At 40.8% G+C, this 23,713-nt stretch overlaps 1 protein-coding gene across 1 annotated transcript in view; it reads left to right on the forward strand.

Annotated features, from left to right (window-relative positions):
* The first annotated feature begins 219 nt into the window (after positions 1-219).
* Positions 220-23,713, forward strand: part of lrrc4cb (leucine rich repeat containing 4C, genome duplicate b) — a 60,370-nt gene continuing 36,876 nt past the window's right edge. The window contains exons 1-2 of the mRNA XM_085162410.1: positions 220-960; positions 1,185-1,614. The gene's annotated coding sequence lies outside the window, so the exon portion shown is untranslated. The remainder of the gene's footprint in view (positions 961-1,184; positions 1,615-23,713) is intronic.

A 23,713-nucleotide genomic window follows, 5' to 3' on the forward strand; every position in this document is an offset into this window, starting at 1 on the left:
ATTCAGATTCTTTCTGCACTTTTTATGTGGAAGAAAGCTGGTAGAATGTGCACATGTTGAACGGTTGAATGTGGGTTTATTTGTGGATGCAGACCGTTTTGGATGACTGAATAGAGCATAACGCCTGTAGGTGGCAACCATAGGCTACCTCATCAACAACTGAATCACACGTGCGCGCGTACCGACGCACACACACACACGCAGAGACACACAAACACACACACGTACACGGAGACATTAGACCTGGGCTTGCGTTAATGCTATTGATCCCTGATAATTAACGACCGCTGTGTGATTTAAATGGGCAGATGGACGCGCAGGCAAAGTGGTCAAAGTTAAAGTGGTCCCTAGGCAATTTTCGGGAACACGCTCTCGCCCACACGTGCCCGCACCTGCATACACTTAGTAGCCTAGCTACACGCGCACACACGTGATTCGCTCACACGCGCGCGCGCGAGCCAGATCTGTGCCTGGAGACCGTGATCTCAACGTGCTCGCTATTCCAGTCATGGACTGCAGCGAGCGGGGGGACCATTAGGAGACGGTGGGCAAGAAGAAAAAAAAAGCGCTTTATTTGCAACACACGGAGGATGCTGGTGCTGTCTCACCACCCGGATCGGACACATGCTCCCTGACAAGCGGAATTATTACTAATAGCTGCGCTTATGTAATCAATGCGCCGGGTTGCTGTGTGTGTGTATGTGGGGAGGGGGAAATAGCACCCTGTAGAATCTTCCCATTTGACTTAATAGAGAATACTGTATGCCATATGCTCTTAGAGGAGCCTATGACAACCCATTTGTCCTGATGCGACGCGTGTGATGGTTGCGGTGGGACGGATATCCTTAATTTTATCCAATAGGCGTCCTCAGGTTTTCTTTTTTCTTTTTTCTTTTTTTTGTAGGACGGTTCTGCACCCCCTTCGTTCTGCGCTGACCTTATCAGCAACGCTTTAAATGGGTAATTGTTAACTGTCAGGTGTTTCCACTGGTTTTGTTCATCTTTATTAAAAATTCACAGCCAAACAGGCATATCTGTAAGAATCAGTCCACTTTTTTCTTTTTTTTTCTCTCGCTCTCTCTTTTTTGTGCTTTTTTCCCCCTCCCCCCCCCCCCCCCCCCCCCCCCCCCCCCCTTCTCTCTCTCTCTCTCTTTTGGTCGAATTTGGTTTGGCGATTTTCAAAGAGGAAACCACCGGTGGGAGTCAGTTTTGGACTGTGACTCGTCTGGAGAGGAAGAGGGGGCCTATTCGGACTTGACCATCTAAAACTCTGCAGGATTTCCTCCTCTCAAGTCCAGAGGAATACCTTCAAGTCCAGGGGGGCTACTGCTGGTCCTCTTGAGCGTTTTTCCCCCGCTCTCTCATTGGCGCTCGTTGCATCCGAGGGAATGGTGGCCGCACCGCAGATCCACGCAACTCTTTCTGAATGTTTGGCATTTTTCGCTGGCGAACATTTTGACTTGTGATCGAGAAAAGACGCGGACTGCAGCAGCCTCTAATCCCTTTCACATGGAGATTTGTGCCTCGGTCGTACTGCAAATCTTGAAAACGGGGACCAGGGCCCTGCTGCTTTTTCATTCGATCAACCTCAATTTCTTTTATTCGAGAAAATGCGTAAGTATTTCACTGAATTCACTCCAATACAGCCCGTTTGGTGTGATGTGGTGCTGTGCATCCCCATGTAGACTAATCTCACATCGCCATTTAACCCGCAATTTGGTTTGCTGGCAGACTTCAATGTAACGAAAGCTACTTTTTAAATATTCTTTCATACGTCCTTCTTTTCTTTCTTTCTCTATGGGTTACGGTAGCTGTCGCATTCTCTTTCGGGTGTGAGCGATTGTGTGCGTTCTGGATTTGTGTGTCTGTGTGTGAGAGACATATGGGCTATATAGAGAGAGGGATAAAGATAGATAGGAAAGGGGGTTGAGGAGATGTGGGGGTAACTGATGCACCAAATCGTGTGTTTGAGCGCTCGGTAGACACCGTGAGTCTGTGTAGTCTCTGTTGCCAATAGGACATTAAAGCTAGAAAAAGGCCGACGTCATATGGTAATTCAAATTCAGTTCAGGTATTCTCAGCATACACGTTTGCAGCAAAAAGGGCGCCGGATTGGCCAGGTGGGCTGGCTGGTCCAGTGGAAGGGCGCTTTGAGTTGGAGGTTTGAGTCATGCTTTATTGTATAGAATATGCTGGTGTATGTTTTTTGTTCTTTTCCCCTATGCTTATACTGGTGACCCAGTGTATCCCAAACCAAGCAACTCGTGAGTGATACAGCTCGAGCAGAAAATAGGTTTTGATTCTCCCCCTAACACAGCCTGAGCAGGTCAGAGAAAGTATAGGGCAGCATTTTAAAATCTAAGCTGTCAAATCTTGAAGGACTTGTTGGGTTTAAGTAGCTTTAGTAATGCAGTCTTCAAAGAGAAAGCAAATTGAATAGGAGCTGTCCATCAGTGGGAGGTGCTGAAAATGCCCTGATGCTGAAAATACATGTGTGTTGGTTGAAATAGGCACATGGAGCTGGCATTGTTGGTGCAGGCATCAGCTAAAAGCAGTCCACTTAAACCTGAACCGGTTCCCTCTCAACTACACTCATCCACATTCACTTCTGGCGATTTTACAGCATGCCTGTAAAATGAAGGACACGGGCTGAGTGTGAATGAGTCTGTGATTCAGGGTTGGTTAACACAAATTTGCATGCACATATAGGCAGAGGCTTCCCATTATACGATATCTCATAGGTGCTGTTGTTTGATGTAACATTTTTCATGAGTAGACACTTAAATAGGCTTTTCTGGTAAGCACTGGTGCAGTTGTTCTTTATGATCAGTAGGTTGCTAAAGAGTCAGGTTGTTGCAAGTGTACTTCCCAGTAGTAGTTTGTAGTAGTAGTAGTTTATACAAACCTGCTTACCAGAAAGTTGACTCAGTGTTGAATTATAAGCGAAAAGGAACACCTATACTTAGCATAAAGACAACATGTCATGTCTTGAAATCATTACAATGCAACTACCTCGTTGCAAGAAACGTGGGTCAGGTGAATGTTAATTATTTTTTTCTGTCACCCCTTTTCTAACAGTTACTATAGCTTTGAAAGGAAAGTGTTTCTTTCTTTGTTGTATTTTTCCATTTCATAATTTGTTAGTTGTTTTCAGTGAGCCACAGGAACGCAGTTAGCCCTGTTTAGCACCTGGAATACAGAGCTGTGCAACTATTACATTTGAAGAATGGGGTTTGACATTGTATTGCTGAATTAAGCAAGAACTGTCCTAGAAGGCATATGTTGCTCTAACACCTGTATGCTGCTAAAATGCATTCCCAGATGTGCACATTAACCATGCCATCGCAACTTGATTGTGATGGTATTTGTTCATACAGTACAAGTTTTTTTTTCTTTGTAAATTGCAGTTTTAACTTGGCGTTGTAGATGAAGCAACACCACATTCATCGACAGCATTTTTTTCAAATCTGAAATCTCTCCTGCCATTTTTAATATTTCTCAGTTTCAATATTTCACATGTCATGTTTTACTATTGCCAGTCAAATGGGGTTCGAATGATTTCCAAATCCCTCCTTTCTCTTCCCATCTGCTCTTCAAACAGCGTTCCCAACTATTTTGAAATCTGGGTTTTTGTTGGGTTATTACAGTTTGCCCTCTATCCATTAAATATATATATACTCCTTTCTAAATGATTTGCAACAGTTGTTTTACAGTTTTAAAATTCAAGTGCCTCCATGTGTAGTTCTATTTGTGAAATCTGGAGACACCCTGTTATTGGAGTGTGCTGTAAGTGCTAAAATTAAGGCCACACACGAGTAAGTGTCTCAATAGGGCATTGGGCCACCTGAGGAGTAACAGTGAGCTCTTAGTTTCTGAAAAAAAAGGAAACCTGAAGCTCAGCTGGAGAGTTGTGAATATTTTCCACCAGAAGTTCATATGAACCTTAAAGATGGTCAGCATCATTTTTATTGGAAAAGCTGTAGTGCTGTGTTTGGTTTCAGTGCTCGAAAACAATGAATGGGGGGGGCGGGGGTCTTAGGTTGTCCTGCAGATTTTGGTTTATCACCTTGTGTATTCCTCGGTTATGAGGCCAGAAACACCCAAAGCATGAGAAATATGATCACCCCGACAAGCATTGTCAGTTCTGGCATTTACCTGCCTACTAAGGGACCAAATGGACGTAAAGCATGCCAAGACCAGTCACCAGAGCAGCCCTGACAGAAGCCTTCGCTGTAGGAAATAAGCACTTGGGTGAATAAATTTCTTTTCATGCATGCCACGCATGTAGTCAACCACTGGTTCAAAACAGGGTGAACGGTGACTCATCTAACCACCTCAGATCTTTTTTTTTCTCTCCTTGTTAAAGCGATGCATTTGTTCTCGTCCAACCTGCTGCGTAAAAGAGCTCGTTTGTAATAAGGAGTTTATGTGATTCAGATTCACCGTCACTTCCCTCCTTAAATATCGTTTTGCTAAGCTGCCTCCTTACTCCCCCAACAAACATTTGCAGCAGGTTGAATCATGTTGCCTCGCCTGTGTGTTTTTTTTTTTCTCTCTCCTTGCTTTTGGAAACGGTGGACACAGCGGAGGCACGCGTATCTCCTTTTTGCTCAGGCGCTTGTTTTGTTTCACAGTTTTCTCTTTGCATTTTCCAATTTTCAAACTTCATTAAGTCAACTAATGTACATTACAGAAACTCCACAATCTATCCACTGATTAAACTTTTTTTCCTTTAAGCCACAGGAACCAAAATAATGAGCAACTGGGTCTGCCCATGGTTGCTACACGCAGCACTAAGCATGGTGGGATGTTAATCACGGAGTAATTTGATGGACCAGTCGCACACACACAAACACACACAAACACGTGTGGAATAAATGTCTTCCTTTTTTTTCTCCAGTCTTTTAGATGTTAAATGTCCAGTCATCCACACTAGGCTTCCTAATTAATTCCCCCAAATCCTCAGGTTATGGGTCAACCCCACAAAGTTCAATCTGATTTCAGCATGACATTTTCAAGACATTTTCAAGACTCTGAAGCTGAAGCTACTGCGGTAGATTAATGCCTGTTTTTAAAGCCTTTTGCTTTCAACCTGACAACGGCAAGAAAATAAAAATAAAAAATTGCTGATTCATTTTCAAATGACTATCTTCTCCATTACACTTAAGCTTCTGGCAATTGATGGAGTCAGTCTGTGTTTTTGAGGAATACGTTTTGTTGTTTCATCAATTTATATCGTCGCCTTGCCCGTCTGCATATATCTCTGCTTGATATGGGGATCATTTATGGCTGAGCTCCTGTCTGGGTAAAGTGAAAAAAACACACACACACAGCACAGTCCGCCCCAGGGCTTTGTGTTATATCTTAAATAATACAGAAGGATTGTTTGCTTTTCTATATGTATATTTAAAGCACGTATCCGTGTGACGTAAATATGTAAGTGGGTCGCGGCTGGAGATTAGAATGACTTCCAGCCGGCTCCATTTTGATAGATTGCACTCTGTATCTTTCCAGTAGTACCTCCACAAAACATGTGTTTGTGTCGAGTCAAGAGACAAGGCTGATCTGAGCGAGTTGGACTGCTCGGGTGTGAAAGAGTCCAACGCATGCCAGGCTGGAGAGAGACTTAGTATTCACTGTAGCAGCTTAAGTTATGCCTTTGTGCACCAGAAAGGGGATTATTCAGCGAATCCTGCTCTGTGTCATTCACGAGTCTGCATTTCTAAATCAACAAATATTAGTGTGGTGATGTATGAAGACGCTGCATCTGCATGTGTGCCCGTAGAACTAACTGCCTGCTCATTACGGCTGCTTGTGGCTTATGTAGAACGGCGGCGTTGAGGCCTGCAAAAATAAATAAATAAAAAAAATCATAACTTATGGCACAAATGTTGTAATTGTTTTGACTGTGGCTGTCGGTGCCTTATTTCACCATCTGTGTTGTGTGCCATGTGTCTGCAGTGGCCTGCAGCAGGAGCCAGCCATCAACTCCATTGAGAGCCTCTGATAGAAAGAGTATGTTCGGGCTACGGGTACCATGTTTCTGCCTGCTAGCAGCAATGAGCCGCTTTCTCGAAATGACATAATGACCTTTACAGATTCTGCTACAGATTTCTAACGATCTACATATATACAGGTAAAGCTTAAGTCAACATTGTTTTCTGTGATAAGAGACGCAACTGAATTCCACCTCCTGCCCATGAAGAATACATAATCACCGTAAACAATGCCCTAAAGGCAATTATGGCTTTTATTCAGCTACTTTACTGCTTTATTTATTTATTCATTTTTTAAAAATGTTTCATAAGTATATGTAATGCTGTACAAATCAAGTAAAGGCACATCACAGCAGCCTACAAGAAAGCACAGAACTCTGGAAGTCATTGGAGATGTTTATGGGAATTTGCAGCGATGTTCTCATTAGTGTGTTTATTTCACATCTGGTCCCAAGATGATGAAATTAACCAGTTAGTCAAATTTATTTTTTTAATACTCTGTATTTTATTACACTAGCAGTTAGCATAGCGTAAAATGTTTTATTGTTCAACCAGCTCTCTCTCAGCACACAGCAGGTAACTTTAAGACCAACCGTAGTCATTAAAATTTGAAAGAGAACCATACATCTAAGAAAATCCAGCTATATTTGGGCCAGTTTTGTTCAAGATATCTCAGCCTCTACAGACTTGAAAACTGCTGAATGAATACTTCATGTTATTTGTCTGGAAAACCTTGAGACTGTTGGAGTGTGATTTTATGTGTGTGTTTATGCCTCTTAGTAAACGTAACTTTATTTGACCTTTTTATTGCTGAAATTGAAACCAGTTATTAGATGTGATAATAGATTTAAAATAGTAATGAACTGCAAGAGTATTCAGAGGACACACCCTCTTCTAAAAATTACAACATTTTGGCAATTTTAAGGAAAGTGATTGGATTTAGCACCAAATTCTCATGGGTGCTATTAAGGATGACCAAACTAAATCCAATCCAGAGAGCATACACGTTAATGTTCCCAGCTTGTTTGTTAAGTAAAAAGATGTGCTAGAGTCTGTTTCTATGATGCTGATGCAATATTCAGTGTCGATCTTTTTAAAAATTAAATTAAAAAATGTAAACCTTCTAATAGTCTATACTCATTCCAAATGGACTAAAATATTTCAGTTTTACTTTTGATGATAAGGGCTACTAAAAATCAAAAATCCTACATCTGAAATTATTAGAATATTTCCTAAAAATCAACCACAGAAGGACTTACAAAACAGAAATGTCCACCTTGTAGAAAGTATGCTCATTTATACTTGGTTGGGGTTCCTTTACCATGAGTTACTGCATCAGTGAGATGCAGCATTGAGACAATCAGCTTGTGGCACTGCTGTGGCTCTACTGAAGCCCACTAGGCTGGCAAATCAAGCGCAATAATAACATGGTCAGCAAAACATTTTCGGCCCCGTGGGCAGCAGCAGAGTCCTGCAGGAAATGGGAATCAGGCATCTCCATGAAGTTTATCAGCAGATGGAAGCATGAAGTGCTGCGTTGACTTTGAACTTGAGAAAACACAGTGAACAACCACCACCAACACCAGCAGATGACATCGTGCCCCAACTCATCACAGACTGCGGAAACCTCCCACTGGACTTGAGACACCTTGGATTCGGTTCCTCTCCACTCGTCCTACGGAATCCTAGGCCCTTCATTTCCAAATGAGACACAAAATTTACTTTTCATCTGACAAGAGGACTTCCTTTCTGTAACTATTTAACCCACTTCTGATGTTGTCTCTTGTTCAGGAGTGGTACAGCAATCAGACTTTTGTCTCTTGAAGATACCAGTGCGTGGTGACTTTCAATGAACTGAATCACCGTCAGTCCACTCATCGTGACTCTCTCCCAGGTTCTTGAATTGACTTTTGTGACTGTGGTCACACCTCTTGTTTGTGCACGTTTTCCCACCACATTCAACTTTCCATTATTATGCTTTGATGCAGCGCTCGCTGAACAGTCAACCTTTTCAGCCATGACCTTCTGTGACTTAACCTCCTTGTGGAGGGTGTTGGCGATCAGGACAACTCCCACATGAGTGCGGCTGCATGTATTGAAGTAGACAAGAGAGGGAATTTTTGATTTTCTTGCCCTATGAGACACACTCATTAAAATTAAAATAAAAGCCTTTTTTAGGGCTTAAATATGATGTGCAACCCAACATAACTTGGGAAACCTGGCCACCCCACTGCTGTTTCCTCCACCAAGTTTCATTCATTTCAGCCGAGTAGTTTGCAAATAATCCTGCAGCCACATGGAAAATCATCACATAATATATATGTACAGTATTCAGAAAGAGAACAACTCATTTGTTAATGTGATTGAGGTGATGTAGTGTTGTAATCTGTTTAAATTGCTAGTGCTAATCTCTAAAGAATTCATTAAATTATATCTTTTTAAGATCACTCCTTTGTTTTTTGAAGCTTTATTAGAAACGGTTGAGCAAAAATAAATAAATAAATAAGGAGAAACACATCAGGACACCAGCTGAAAATTAAATCAGGGACTCTATGTTTTTGCTTATTGCCCTAAGGAGTTAACTGTTAGGGCAACCTAAAACCTATGTTCTGAATATTAAACACTATTCTAGGATGTGTTTGAAGGTAAGGCTTAGTGGAAGACAGCAGCTGTAATTTGAAAAACTAGAGTCATGGGAGGGGGAAAAGTGCGGAAATATTTAGAATCTTGTAAATTTTGGCCATATTTTTGGCAGTAAATGATGCCAAGAGGAGTCTGGAACATAGTGAGAATATGAAGTGCATGCAAAGCTGTTGTTTCTGAAAAGGAGTAAGGCATAGTAGTGTAGCTGAAGAAATCTGGCAGAGGTTATATGACACTGGTGCATTCCTATTTCTGGCCTGAAGTGAAGCAGAAGCTTTTTCTATTACTACATGGTATCTATGAATACATGAAGTATGACTACATGAAGTATTGCACCAAAGAAGACCTTTGCCTCACTATCAGTCATTTTTCTCCCCAGTGTTAGGATCTTTCATCACACTGCAATCTGTATGTCAACACATTGTACAAAAAGCCAAACAATCACATATGTTGGTCCTAAAAGAAAAGTCTGAGTTTATTATGATTGAACCACTGGAGATTATTAATGGTTATTCATCCTGATAGTTGCCAGGATATTTCAGTCTCAGGCCAACGTGATGCAGCCCAAAAAAATCTTCTGTGTTAAGTAAAGGTATTTAGTCAGAGCCCATAGTTTTATATCATAAGAAATTTGTGGTTTGGCTCCTAGTGCTAATTAGACTGAAAATCCCAGAGGTCAGAGAAGACGGACTCAAGTCCCACGCACAAGTTTGTACCTGGATCCATGCTTCAAAACACAGCTAGACAGCAGACGCCAAAGTAGACCAAAGCGAGCCTTTGGAGTATTCTGCCATTTGATGTATCAAGTTTAGACCTAGTGGAGGTGAAAGCAAGCCCTTGGAAGGGCTTTGCCTCAAAGTGCGGGCAAATCTCATTGTCTGCTTATCAGCCTCAAATTTACTCCGCCTTACTGAGATATTGCCTTGGAGAATTAGGGATAATAGCTGAAGTGATGACTGTCATGATGAGTCTCTATCTCTCTCATGTCTAATATACCCTCGTCTTTCCGGCTCCGTCTTTCAAACTTTCCCTTATTTATCTAATTCCCCACATATTAATATACATTTTATCTCCTGCCAGTTCTTTTGGCTCAGATGTACTTGATGAAAATAGCTGAGCGTTACTTAGTTCATGCGTGCCTGGGTTTTCATGTTACAACTCACAAGGAGCAGACAGTGATTCATGATACAATAAGGGGGTGTAAGAATTAAATCAATATCTAGTTCATTAATGCTTTGGCAAAAGGCGCCGATTGTAGTTGCTGGAATACACTAGATTGGCTTAATTGGCAAAAATGAAACCCCAGTAACTGGCGCCAAGTCAAACACTACTAAACTGAGAAGGGAATCTTGTAGGGATGACAAGATTGCCTGTTTAGGGTGTCGCTTGGAGTTGCCTCTCCAACCCCTCCCCACCCCTCCCACCACTTTTTTTTTTTTTTACGACAACACTTCTTTTCACCAACACGGTTTTCCAGGGTTGAACAAAGCTGGGAGAACATCATGTTCCCTTGTTGCCTCGCACTAATGCATTATCGGTGAACCTCATTGTTTGCGACAAGAGCATTTTGTCCTTCACATTCAAAGGAAAGGAAAGAGAAAAGCCTCTCATGTTGCTTTTCTTTGTGTCTTGTATCCTCAATTATAACACAACGTCTCTTTCATTTGTTATGAAATGTATTAAGACTTGGCTAAGTATCCAAAGGATACTTAGGATAAAGGATAGTTGTAAAACAATTTGATCTTCTCCTTGTTCCATGTGTCCTGTAATCTTTTTACATCAGTACAGACGGGGACATCCCAGTCATTTTTCTTGCAGTTTTTATTCCAATAGTGTGTTTCCAGTGTTCCTTTGACATTCAGTACAAGTGCTTGCATAGCTCATATCAGCTCATATCGCTGCGCAATTGGTCAAATTTGTCATTAAATGTAGTAAATCTGCTTATTGTAACTATGCAATTAGTAAATACCTTTCATTTTCAACAAAAAAAACAAGTATTCTACAAATGTTTTGTATCACTTTCAGTGGAAAGAGAACTGACAGTCTGACCTTGACGTGGTTTAGAATTAAGCCCCTCCTTAGCTCCGGTTTGATTAAAATTTTCTCAGCACCAGCAGCAAGTAGCACCACTCTGGGTGACCACCTATAAATCACGGTGAAATATAGCACTGAGCAGTAAATGTATGCGTCAAAACCATAGCACAGGTGCTCTCAGAAATAATGTCACCGGCAGCTTCGGTTACTCCCTTAATCCAAATGAGTATTTTGTGTGAGCTGCTTCAGAAGGTTGTTGTCAGGCAGGTCGTTACGAGCAACTTTCCACGGTTCCTGTGTAGTGTTGGGCATGTCAGTTGTGTTTGCCTCTTCATGTAATCTCAAACTGACTCCATGTTGAGAGCGGGGCTCTGTGGGGGTAGTGCCATCTGTTGCAGGACTCCTTGGTCTTGTCAGTGAATGTTTAAAATTTGTATTTTTTTTTTAACATTATGGCTTTAATTTGGAGTTACCAGGACACCAAAATAAATTGGGACCTCACTGTATTCCTCCAATAAAAGAGGAATACAGGAAAAAAATCTCCAAAATATAATCATTGCTGACCGCTCTGAAAATACTGAGATTAGTGAAGGACATTTTGACAGCAACATTACGTGTGTGCTCCTACATGAGAGTCTACCTTAATTTTCTGCCTGTGTGTGGATGTAAAAGAACAAAAACCAAAATGCATGACAGACAAAATGAAAACTATCCACTCTCAATTTTTCAGGGCGATCACAGAGATCTCAAACACTGGCATCTTGTCAGCATTTAGGCGATATACAAAACGATGTGCACGGGTTATTAATACTTAGGTTAAGCGAAAACAGTATTCTTCATGTGAACCTTTTGGATACATTGCCAAGAATCTACTTCTAAGTGCTTCTCAGCTGCTTCTGTCGCTGCAAATGTGTGTTACACAGTTGAAGTGAAAAAACACTGCAAGCTCGCCCAACCAGCTCCTGCTGTACGGACTTTAATTATCCCTGCTGGAAAAATAGTGACACGAGCTGAGGTGGAGACCCAAGTCTTTATCGTTTTCACACCTCGGTTATAAATATGATCAACAACACGAGCCAATTAATTTTGTAAAGGAAGAAGGCACTGCTTGACTACGGTTCCTACCACATGTTTTGCAGTTATTTTACTTAACAAGTCCTCTTAGCCCCTGTGATATAAAGACTGGGATCGGCTCCAAGTCCCCCTCCTCATGACCCTGAGCTGGATAAGCGGTTAAGAAAAATGGTAGAAGGATGGAAGTCCTCTAATCTGATTGGGTAAAAATGCTTCTTTGTGCCAAGATACCCAGATACACACACAGTTTGTGTTTCTCATCAGGCTTCAGAATTAGTATCTTATTTATTTCTCTATCCTCAGTGAGAGCAAACAAAGAGGGCCGGGCATGTCAGGCACAAAGACATAACTTTCTACTAAGAATACAACAAGATGATGCGCAGTGGTAAAAAGATTGCATCTCTTACTTTTCCTGTCAGAACAATGTCTGTTCTGACAAGAAAAGTAAGCAGAGTAAACAACTAGATCATCAAGTCAGGTCTGAAAATATCTGATCATGTTTTCTTAAGGCTGCATAGATTGCTTGTCAACCATGAACTTGTTTTAAAAAAAAAATTTCTAAAGCTAAAACCCGAATCCGAAGCTAAAATCAAAAGGAATGCGAAGGTTGTGTAGGTTGGTTCACGCCATTAACTGAGTGAGCAGTTTCTGTGATAAATGCCAAAGGAGACTGAATTTCAGTTTCAATTTTCATGCGTTTCTTTGGGAACATATGGTAGTAAATTGAATGTTTTTCAGATAAAATAAGCAAACGGGCAAAGAAAAAAAAACAAAGCTCTAGTCTCTTAAATTTGCGTTTGGTAATTTCCACAATCCCATATTGCTATAAGTTTATCACACAGACAACTCGTATAATGACAGAAATGCACCAAGACCAAAACTAGGATGCAATTTACTTCACGGTAACTGTTGCCATGAGCCAGGCAAATTCTACCAGTATCCCCCATTCCTGTTTCTCATTCTCGAGTAGTGATGATATGTAGACTATGTATCATGAGTCATTTAATATAGCGTAGAGCAGCTAGGCTAAGGGGCATATGGCCATGTTGGAGCACAGCCATCCGGCTTAAGGCGGGGTAAACGGATGGGCAGGGATTGCTGGTGCATTAGCATTTCAGCTCTGCATCATGTTTCAGTGTTGTTTCTCCAGTGAGCTTGCTGTTTATCCAACAGCAGTAAATAAAACATTACAATCATATTTTTGCTCCGTGATCGTCAAAGTTGGTGGTAAGGAATTGGGACTGTCACACACTGCAAAAGCCACTGTGACTGCAGAGGAGACAGACAGAAAGGAGAGACAAATGGAGTGGGGAGAGTGCTTGCGTTCCTCTAAAATATCCCTGGTCAACAACGGATGCTGTGTTCACGTGTTATTCGTGGACAGTTTGTACCAGCACTAACATTCTGCTGAAGCTGTGATCGGCCACGATTGGCTAAACGCGGTGGAGAAAATGCTTCTGCAGAGCTTGAGAGCCGACGACGGACTATGTGTGTGTCGACTGTTGATTATGGGGAGAGCCTGTGGTTCCATCTATTTCATATTCATGAGCCAAATGGTGCGCGTTGTAATATTCATGGTCAAATTAGACGTTCAAAACACCAGTGTGAGCGAGGCTGTATGCAGAATGCTCTCACTTGAACTTCTTTCACCTTATCCTGACCCATCGATTTCCATTGCGCTCCTTTCCATCACCGATCCTGGTGCTGGGTTCCTCTCAGAAACATGCTGAACAAAATACAAAATTCCAGGCCGTTGTCTTCACAGAGATAAGTTTCCAATGTCTACTAGCACTGGCGAAGCAAAACCACTCTTTTTCTTTTAGGAATAATATATCCTGTTTACTGTACGATAGGTTGAGAGCAGACTGGCTTGTAAGAGACCAGCTTTGTTCTGCCTCTCTGATCAGCTGGCTTGCTAGCAGTTGGGAGGGAGCAACAGAAGTGTGTCCAATCAAGCTGAGCCCTGTTTTAAAAGGCCCTGCAGTCCTTCGGCAGAGGCCGCATTTATGACCCAAAATCGAGGAGATGAGCCTGGCCCTCTTCCAAGCCCCTCGAGCTCATGTATATTGTTTGAGCATATCCAGAGGAAAGTGCAGCACTGCAAGGAGGCCTCATGAGACACCTGTGCATGTGTAACTGGCTGTGTGTGTGTGTGTGGATAACGAATCTCAATCTCAAACCTTATAACGATAGCATCGCTAAAGTCTAATGATAAAAGCGGGTGAAGAGTGCAAATAGTACCAGGGTTCATTTTTTACCAAGAGCTAGTTTACAAGGTCAAGAGAAAAGGAAAAAAGTGCACATCCAAAGTGACAAGAAAAAAAAACACTATTGCCATTCCCTAATAAATACAGTCTGCTCACTGTTGATAGAAATTGCATTTGACTTGACAATCAAATTAAAAAGCCACTCATTTGCATCAGCTAAATGGGAACCTACAGTCATTTTGTGATTACAGTCCAGTTAGTCTATTACTGTAATGGTGCGGATTTATAGCAGATTTTGCCCATTAGGTGATCAGAGCGTTTCACACCACGGTGGGTCTCATCTAATTTAGGGCAGATCCCTAAACTGAAGGTCAAGATCACAACTCAGTTGCTTTGTGTGCCTGAAATCTATTTTCACTGACCTGTCTGTACATAGATTAGGTCAGTAGTGATTATAGACTTAACCATACTAACTGAGACCAGAAATAATACCTGAAAAGCACTTAGTGTCCTTAAAGTTCAAAATTTTACTTGAGAAATTCTTCTGCTTCACATCATCATTCCTCAAGATTCACCTTTTTAAACACGATACAAGAAACGCGGCTGCCAAAATAGCACAGATTTACCTAAAGTGTTTTTTGTGTGTGTCTGTGTGTGTGTTGTTGTACTGTAATAGTTTGTTTTCCTTAGGGTGGATTCATGCCAACATGCCCCACAATTTTATCTTGCTCATGGTGATCAATAGGCATTAGCTTGAGACAAGTGTTTTCTCAAGCAGGTTGTTCACTGAGTGATTGGCATGTCTCTGCTCCTTCACCTACACATCATCATGAACCCTTCTACATCTGACTGAGCAAACACACTTCTCAACCTGAATGAATGAGCATAACACTCACCGAGCTGTCAGTGCACTTTGCTTCTGGAGTTTAGACTCAAAAATCATTGCAGCTGTTCCGGAGCTTGAAAATTATCCATCAAGGTCTGCTTCTGGATCGGTCTGAGGTGGACTAAAAAGCCCCACTGTTACCTCGCAGGTACAAAGTCCTGGGATCAGTACTCCTAAATAGCAAAGATTAATCAAAGGTAGACTCACACCCTCCAGAGATAAAGTTTCTGTAATATGGTACTGCAGCAGCTCACAAAGTTTGGAATTTTCCAGAATAGGATCAAGCTGTGATCAATTTTATCCAATCCATACCAGCAACATATATTTGATAGCCTTTATCTTTACAGATACATCATGGTCTGATTCATAAATGTGAGTTTATTAGCTCAACCTGTCAGTGTGACGTTCATAAAAGAAACTATACCAGGCAACAAAGAAACAGTTGCTGTAATTGTACTGTATTAACCTGAGAGAAGGTATTAAATATTTTTGCTAATAAAAAGAGCTGAGAAAAAGAGCTACTTTTAATATGAAATCCTAAGCTAACAGCACAGTTATATCAACAATCAGTTACCACAAACAATGTGTGGTTCTAACCCAGCCCAGTTTTGACATGCCTTGACTCACACCATTATGTAAACAGAATTTTGCAGCATATCTGATGTTTGACACGTTAATCTGCTCATTGCTTTCATCATTTTTGACGTGTTTTATAGAAATCCATTACCATTGCTCCATTATAGTCTGTGTGCTCCAGTCTTTTCTCTCTTCTCAATTGCCTGCCTTATCTTGGTTGGGCTGAGTTAGGTGTTTTTCAGTCTTAAATCTTTTAGCAAAAACTAGGACTGCAAGATAGAATCTGGCTTTGTGGAGCTAGATCAAATACTAGCTCGGGTGCTCTCAGTAACAAAGGTGTTTTTTGTCATTCCAAATACAGTATATGATGCAAATGCAGCTCTATTTGAAATGATATTCTTTCATGCCTCTTTTGCCGTTTTCTTTTTGCAATGACATGTAATAAGTCTCAAACCAATTTGCACCCGCCTTTATCCTTAAGTCTCAAGCTACAGACTTTAATCAAACAAGCATATGCTGCCTATGCGGTTGCCTTTGCTGCATCAGATAGTAGAATAATTCAGTGATTCCCAACAAGGGGTACAAGGATCCCAAGAGCTACTGCTTCAGTAGCTGGGGAATACGTGGAAAGATAATTAATGATCTGAACAAGTTTGAGTGGAAAAGTTAACAATTAACAGAGAACCAAAAGGAAAGAAATGGCATTATTAGCTCCTAATAATGGTTGTTATTGTCAGATCATAGGATAGAGAATACATAATTTGTTGAATAAGCATAATATTTAATTGCTGAAATGCAGTATCTAGCTAAAATTCTGAATTTGCTACTTTGCTGGGGTTTATTTTTTGCTGGGGTTTTGTCAAAAATATGACCAACAGCTGAATTGTTAGCTACCAATGCAAATTGTTAGCTAAATGTTAAATGGGTTCGCCAGTCTAAGTGTCTTGAAATAAGAAGCTGTTAAGAGCCTTGTAAAAACACTATGGCTGTAGAATGAGTGACCTGAAATCAGTGCAGATCCAGGACGAAAATGTATTCGGTTGAAACACGTGAACACGAAAGATAGCGGGAACATGAAAGATAGTTTGGGTGCGTTACATGAAATAAGGTTCGGAACCAATTTCACAATGGAAAACAACTCACTTAATGCATCCAATTTATTAAATTATAGAGTAGCGGCGTTTTCATATGCATCTTAGAACGGACACAGTCTCTGAATTGCAAGATAGAGATGTTGTAAGATACAGCGAATTGGATTTTACACAACAAAGACCTAATCTATCATAGGCAGAGGATGTGGCAGTGGACTAAAAGATGTGCAACAGGAGGGATAATTCAATTATTGAAAATCTTGTGGGCTCTTCCCTCTGCTTTTCCCCACGGTGTTCAAGGTTAATTGTCACAAGTTCAGGCCGGTCTTCCACCAAAGCACGAGGGAGGGGACCAGAGGAAAGACAGTAGACCAAAATTCAATTTTATTAGGACGATTGCGCATTCAAGCAATATTTTCCATTAGGCATTGATTGTTCAGTGCAGACTACCTCTAGGCAGCTTCAAAGAGTTTCTCCAATTTTCTACATAAGTTACTGCTTGTTCTCTCGTCTCGCTGACATCACAGCTAATAGGAAAACCAATGTGACACATTTACTGAAGAACTAAGCGTTAGTAAAAGGTTATATGAAATGTCTTCTGAACCTCAGCTTAGGCTTTTGGCTGTGAGATTAACAAAAGGTGTTTGGCATTGCAAAGGCACTGTAGATAGATAAAGGCCATTTCAGACACCAGCATGTTAGCTTGTCTCAGTCATTTAGAGGATTGCTTGTGTAATGCCATCTGTATTCTGGGGATGAACATCCACTTTTACACCACGACGGGGAGAGGAGCAATATCGACTTCAGCCAACATATTTTGCTTTCCCTTTATCTTACATTCACTCACCCGCTAGTTAGTTCAAATTATGACAGAAGTCTAGGTACATACATTGTAGAAACAGCGGACATACAGTATAACAACATTAAGCATTTGTGAACGCAGAATGTGAACTGCTATAAAGCAAACAATAGCAGGCCGCAAACACTTTGTTTTTTCTCAGTTATGGACTGAGGTGTACAATTAAAGAAAAAAGAAGACAAATAAAAATAAATCCGAAATGCGTCAATGCAATGTGTCAGGCAGAAACAGTACTTTAATTATTACATAACCCTAAAGCTGCTTTCACACAGGACGTGGCATGCATTGCTCTGCTTTTGCTTGGTTCAGTGAGGAAGGCAATCAGAACTGTGCAAAATAAGCAGCGTTTGCAAAACTTTCAGTGGGCTGTCATTCTGCTTTTTGTGCCTCTTTCCCTCAGTACTTTCAGAGCTTTAATATAGAGGAAGGTACTGTAAAGAACACATAACAAATCTAAGCTGCATTTATACAAACTGTCTGCTTTCAGCAAGTGATACGAGTGCAAAACACCTCAAGTGTCTACTTGGATGGAAACCTATTTCCAAGAAAGGTTTTTCCTTCTGAAGTCTTGATAGAAATTCAGGCTTATTGTGTTTATTACAGTAACTTGCGATCATCATTTGTTTTATATTTTTGCTCCATTTTGCATTTTCTTCCTGCTGGAGTTTTGATGCTACCTTCTATTGTCTGTGCATGCAGTCAAAACGACGGGCAGCAGTCCAGTACAGCCCAAGAGCTGCTGAACTCTTGGAATACAAAAAGGTGAATTTTCTTCCTGAAACATTTTCTTAATCTAGTATGGTTTTTTTCTTAGACTTCAGACACACAGACGCAGAGACTGACTGGTTGGCAACCATCTACCAGTCACTATCACAAGGAAAAATTGTATATTATTTGACTGACTGGTGAATGGTTATTGGGGATTGCTTGATTGTAGGTAAAATTAATTGCAAAGACGTATATCGTGCAGCACTAAATCCTCCTTGCAGTTGCTTTAGTCACTAGCAAAATGCCACAGTCTCCTGTAGTTTTCATGGAAGATGCCAACTATTCTCCCAGCAGTGAAACTGTAAAACGTCTGACACAAACCAAAAGCTGAAAGGAGTTAGCAAGTATTTTCAGGGAAGTAGTTGTCTTCCACACAAACTACGGACAACTGCAGCAACCTGGTAGTGACCAAAGCAATCATACCGAGGTGTTTGGTGCCCCACTTTCTTTGAGACTAGTTGCACTTAGCAACTGCCTGCAACCTCCAGCAAAACATCTTTCATACACAGGTCTTCCTACTGGTCCCTTGCCCTTAGATATGCATCAATTTAAACAACTGTTGGCAGCTGTTTTAATAAAACAAAACAAAAAATATGATCTATAAATAATAGTGCTGTCAGCGGTAATCTCGTTAAAATGACGTTAATGAGCTAACCATGCTAACGCGTTGACGCCATGCAGCCCCACGCATGGGGCAATCCGCGCTAACTCGCTTAATGCTGACAGCACTAATAAATAAACATTAAAAAATCTTCAGATTAATTGATAATTACATTTGAAAAGTATGGGGAATCATGCACATCATGATGTTTTACCTGTTTTTCTGTGGTAACATATTTGTGTACCGTAAGACACAACCAGCCGTTTCCATCCAAGCTTTGAAACTACACAATTCCCCAGTCTATTATTGCTATTAGTGGCTACTGATGATGTACAATATGACCTATTATCTGCATATATTAACTAACAAATAAAAGATTTCACATGTTCAGAAAACGCATGTTTGCTAACATTTTCTGCATTCAGTAGGGTTCACAGCAACCAGCACAAACCTGTTTCCAAAAATATACAAATAGAAACCAGCCAGCCTTTTAAAATCCCACGAAAGGTTCATAAAAGGAAAAAAAAACAGGTTTGCAAATTTTGCACAGTGTAATAAGTAATTTTCTGCTTTGAGCAGTCAAAGCAGTTTCTCTGTGCTCATATTAGCAGCTTTTTGTTAGCCACAGCCACTTTTTGTTAGTAGAACTTGGGATTGCCATCAAGCTCCGTATTAGGCTTTTTTCCCCATTTAGCCAGTCTTAAAAATACATTTACAGCTAAACAAGAGCAATTGTATTGTTTGTTTTATCGACAGCATACTGGAAATGCTGTATCACATCACTAAAAGGCTCTGACCATTAGATTTGTACAGATCCTGACTTTTTTGTGATTTCATCTTGACCTTCTCTATTATCATGTCATCAGATACATGATGAAGACATTCCGCGTGGCAGTCATATCCTCACTCCAGAACAATTTGTAAAGAGCAGAATTGAGCAGTTTGTAAAAGTGCGTTCACAAACACACACACACACACATGCACAGCACAAACAAACAAAGGTCTGCTGTGTCTCTGCTGCCTGTCAGGTCGAGTGGTGGTGGTGATGACACTAATGACAGCGGTGAAGGTTGGAGGCTGCTCAGGATTTAAGATGTGACACCTGTCATCACTGTAATGATGAAGTAGTACGGTCCATGATACAGATCCATGATGCCTCCATGTACAAACTGCTGTTATTGATGCTAAATTGTTTCTGAAACACTTTATGTGTCTAAGTGTGATGACTTTTTTTTTGGGGGGGGGGGAGTTTCCTTCCATTTTATTTTGGCAGCAGCTTTGGCGGTGATAAATGATCATGGCTTTGTCCAAAAAAACCCAAAACGGACTAGCCTTGTTTGTTCCTCAATGTCCTGTCTCATCCTCAAGTGCTTTTCATCTACAAAACTCAATGCGAATCCTCCACGTTTGGATTCCACACAGTCATTTCCATGTTTAGCAACTCATGTATCCCCATCATTATCCTTTGTAACGTTGCCGCAGGTTCTCGGTCTTTCTGCCTGTTCCAAACTAGCTGCTGCTTCTGGTCTGAGGGAAGCATAAGCTTGGAATTTTTATAATTTTTATAATTTGTGTTTTGTTTTTTTTGTTTTTTTTACATGAACTATGGCTCAATAGACACTTTTTCTTCCTCCAATCTGATTTATTATTTCAGGTGACCGGTTTACCTGGGATAGGATTAACTGTTGTCTGGTGTTTACATGGATGGATAGACATGCACTACAGCGGAAAGGTGCGATGTGCGGAAAAGTGATGAATATGTTCTGATTCATTTTCATCTTCTTATCGCTGTCTGGTCAACTCCCTTAAGATATCTATCGCCCCTTGAGTGCAGTCGTTGTCGCTCTCGTGTCACTTTTAATTTGATGAGAGTTTGTATTTAAAACTCAACAGAGGAGCAGTTTAGATAAGAAGCTACTACTTTTGAGTAAAGGGCAGAAGCATGCATCCCTGTAGCATGTACAACAAGGCAGAAAGGATGTACATTTGAGCCTAAACTGTCCCTATTCTGACTGAGGTTTTTCTTTTGGGGCACTTTTATTGTGTTTGGGCTTTTACCGTGATTAGAAACAAATTATTAGGACCTATAGCGAATCACTACTAAGTGCTTTTAACACCAAATGTTAATGTTTTCATGACCCGAATATATAGTGAATCACTAATGTATGCATAAGGTGTCAGTAGAAAACAGCACACACTGAAATTACTTTAAATTCTGTTATCTTTTAACAAGTGCTGGGGTTCAAAGAAATATTGCATTACACACATTACCTCCATCCATCCATTCGCATCCGCTTATCCTTTTCAGGGTCGCGGGGGGTGCTGGAGCCTATCCCAGCTGTCATAGGGCGAGAGGCAGGGTACACCCTGGACATGTCGCCAGTCTGTCGCAGGGCCAACACACAACGACAGACAACCATTCGCACTCACATTCACTCACACAGTCATACCTAGTGGCAATTTGGATTATCCAATTAACCTATCCCCACAAGCTGCATGTCTTTGGACAGTGGGAGGAAGCCGGAGTACCCGGAGGGAACCCACGCAAACACGGGGAGAACATGCACACTCCACACAGAAAGACCCCGGCCTGATGGTGGAATTGAACTCAGGACCTTCTTGCTGTGCGGCAACAGTGCTAACCACCGTGCCACCGTGCTGCCTCCACATTACCTTTTTTACTTTTTTTTTACTAACAAAAGTAATTTATTACACTAGTTATATTACTTTTGCATTACTTAGCATCTTCATTTCTGTGATTGCCAATTAACAGTCTAACACTGTGCTTTTCATATGCCCACACATCTGCATAAATCCCTCTCCTCATAAGGAAAACATTCAGACAAAAGATGATTCTTTTAGTAGCCTGTTCAAGTACTAACATAAAGCTGACAGCAAAGACAGTGGTAAACAGCCAGTAGGGCACTTCACAGGAAAAAAGTGGTTCTGCAGCAAGGGTGAGTATGGGCTGTCTTCTCTGCAGTAGTGACCTGTTGCACATCAGGACTAATCTGCTTGCTTTGTTGGCAGGTTGGGCAGCAAACCATATGAACTAAACAGATAACCAAACAGGGCATTCAGCTCAAGTTACTTTGCTATTCCCAAAAAATAAAATAAATAAAACACTTACTTGTACACGCTATGCGAAATTACAACCATGCACTCATAGTGCAGTCCCCGATAAATCTAGGCAGAGTTATAAAAGTGCATAAATATCTTCCTTAGATTACAGAGGCAAAGCAGGAAGCAAACAGAAGAGAGATTTTCTCTAAGTGCAGAAGTGGAATAACCACACACTACTGCAGTTGACTGTGAGTGCATGATATCCTCAATACATTTTGGTTATGCAGTGTTCCAGCAGGGTCCTTTTTAAAACTAGCCGCACAAGCTGATGAATGACCTCCTTTTAGTTTCAGAGAGACACGAGGGGTACTTCCCAAAGTCTGACCTGCACAGGCCCATCTGCTAAGTGTCCTCATCAGTCATGCTGGTTACCACAATGGCTGCAGAAGCGCTAAACTACTGTGTGCTGATTAATTAAATTGAGCATGTACTACAGTAACTTACAGGTGATATGGGTGTTCAAGTTTTTTAATAGCAAATTGTATCAATTAGTGTAACTTACACTTAAGGTATATCAGTTAGATGTCCGCTCAGGGAGCACAGTAATGCTGTTGGTTGGGCCCAGCTTGAGCATTACTGTCATGGTGCCATGGTGTCTCACTGCTAGCTTTGCAACAGAGTGTATAAAAGAAATTACAATGTTGCTTTTTACAGACCATATTTTCATAGCACATAATTGTTGATTGTTTCTGGACTGAGCCTCACAGTTTGGTCTTCACCGACAGAATCTTGTCCCTTCATGCAATGAATTAGAATTAGCACCGTAACACTGCCACTCCTCCGCAGTTGTAGATCGCTCGGTCAAGCAAATGATCTGCAAGTGGGCATAAACAGGCATGTGAGATCATTTGTTTCTATCCCGCATCATAGAGATAATTGAAGAACTTATCTAGTTCAAGTAGCAACATATTTGTGGTTGGAGCATTAAATGACTGCATTTCCAACAAATGTGATTACAGAAATGCATCACTTTGGAATGTAATACACGCAAAGTTGCTGAGCAGTCAGAGATTGTTGATCACTTTCATTTAGAATCGATTTGTGGTATGTTATTATCAATTTCAGTCATTATTACTGATTTACAAACACACAGTATGCATGGATATAGATAAACAGACTTTAGCAATGGTATGGGGCTTGCGCATTAATATTCTGATAAGACTCTGCATCGATTGTCACAGTCGATCAGTCTGGTCTCATAATTGAGGAGTTTGAGGAATGCACACACATACACTTGAACGAGCTACCCACAGCAAGGTTTTTAAATGTAGTCAACAGCTAATAATAAGAAAAAAGAAGCTCGAGGTCATGCCCGCTGATCTTAAACACCTGCCAGAGAGACAATTAGCCTTAAGCTTGGAATAAACAGGCACTTCACAGACCCACACGTACTGTAGAATTATTTTGACTTCGACCTTTACCACTGCTGTCAGAACGAGGCCAAAACAAGCAACTTTGTTGTTCAAATATAGCTCAAACTTTTTTTTTTTTCTTTTTCCACTCCCACGCAGACTGAGCTGGGGAATGATCAGCATGCCCTATTTCAGTCTGCTATTAATTGACATGACATTATTTTGATCTTGTAGCGCTTTCAACGTCCAAAAAACCACAAAAAAAAAAAAAAAAAAGAAAAGTTGTTTTTTTAATGGAGTTTTTAATGTGTTTTCTATCGAGTCTTGAAAAATGTTGAATTTATAACTCAAACGCAGTAAATAATCGTCTGTTCATATATAAACATTTTTTTTCTGGGTATCTTATGCAACACATTTACATATTTCTATTTTGGATGCATTCTCACCTCAGACAGATGTCACCCTGTGTCCTTAAATGCACCAAGAGAGTCCTGACACCTAGT

The sequence above is a fragment of the Neolamprologus multifasciatus genome, chromosome 1 (genome assembly GCF_963576455.1).
Source record: "Neolamprologus multifasciatus chromosome 1, fNeoMul1.2, whole genome shotgun sequence".
Classification (NCBI taxonomy): domain Eukaryota; kingdom Metazoa; phylum Chordata; class Actinopteri; order Cichliformes; family Cichlidae; genus Neolamprologus; species Neolamprologus multifasciatus.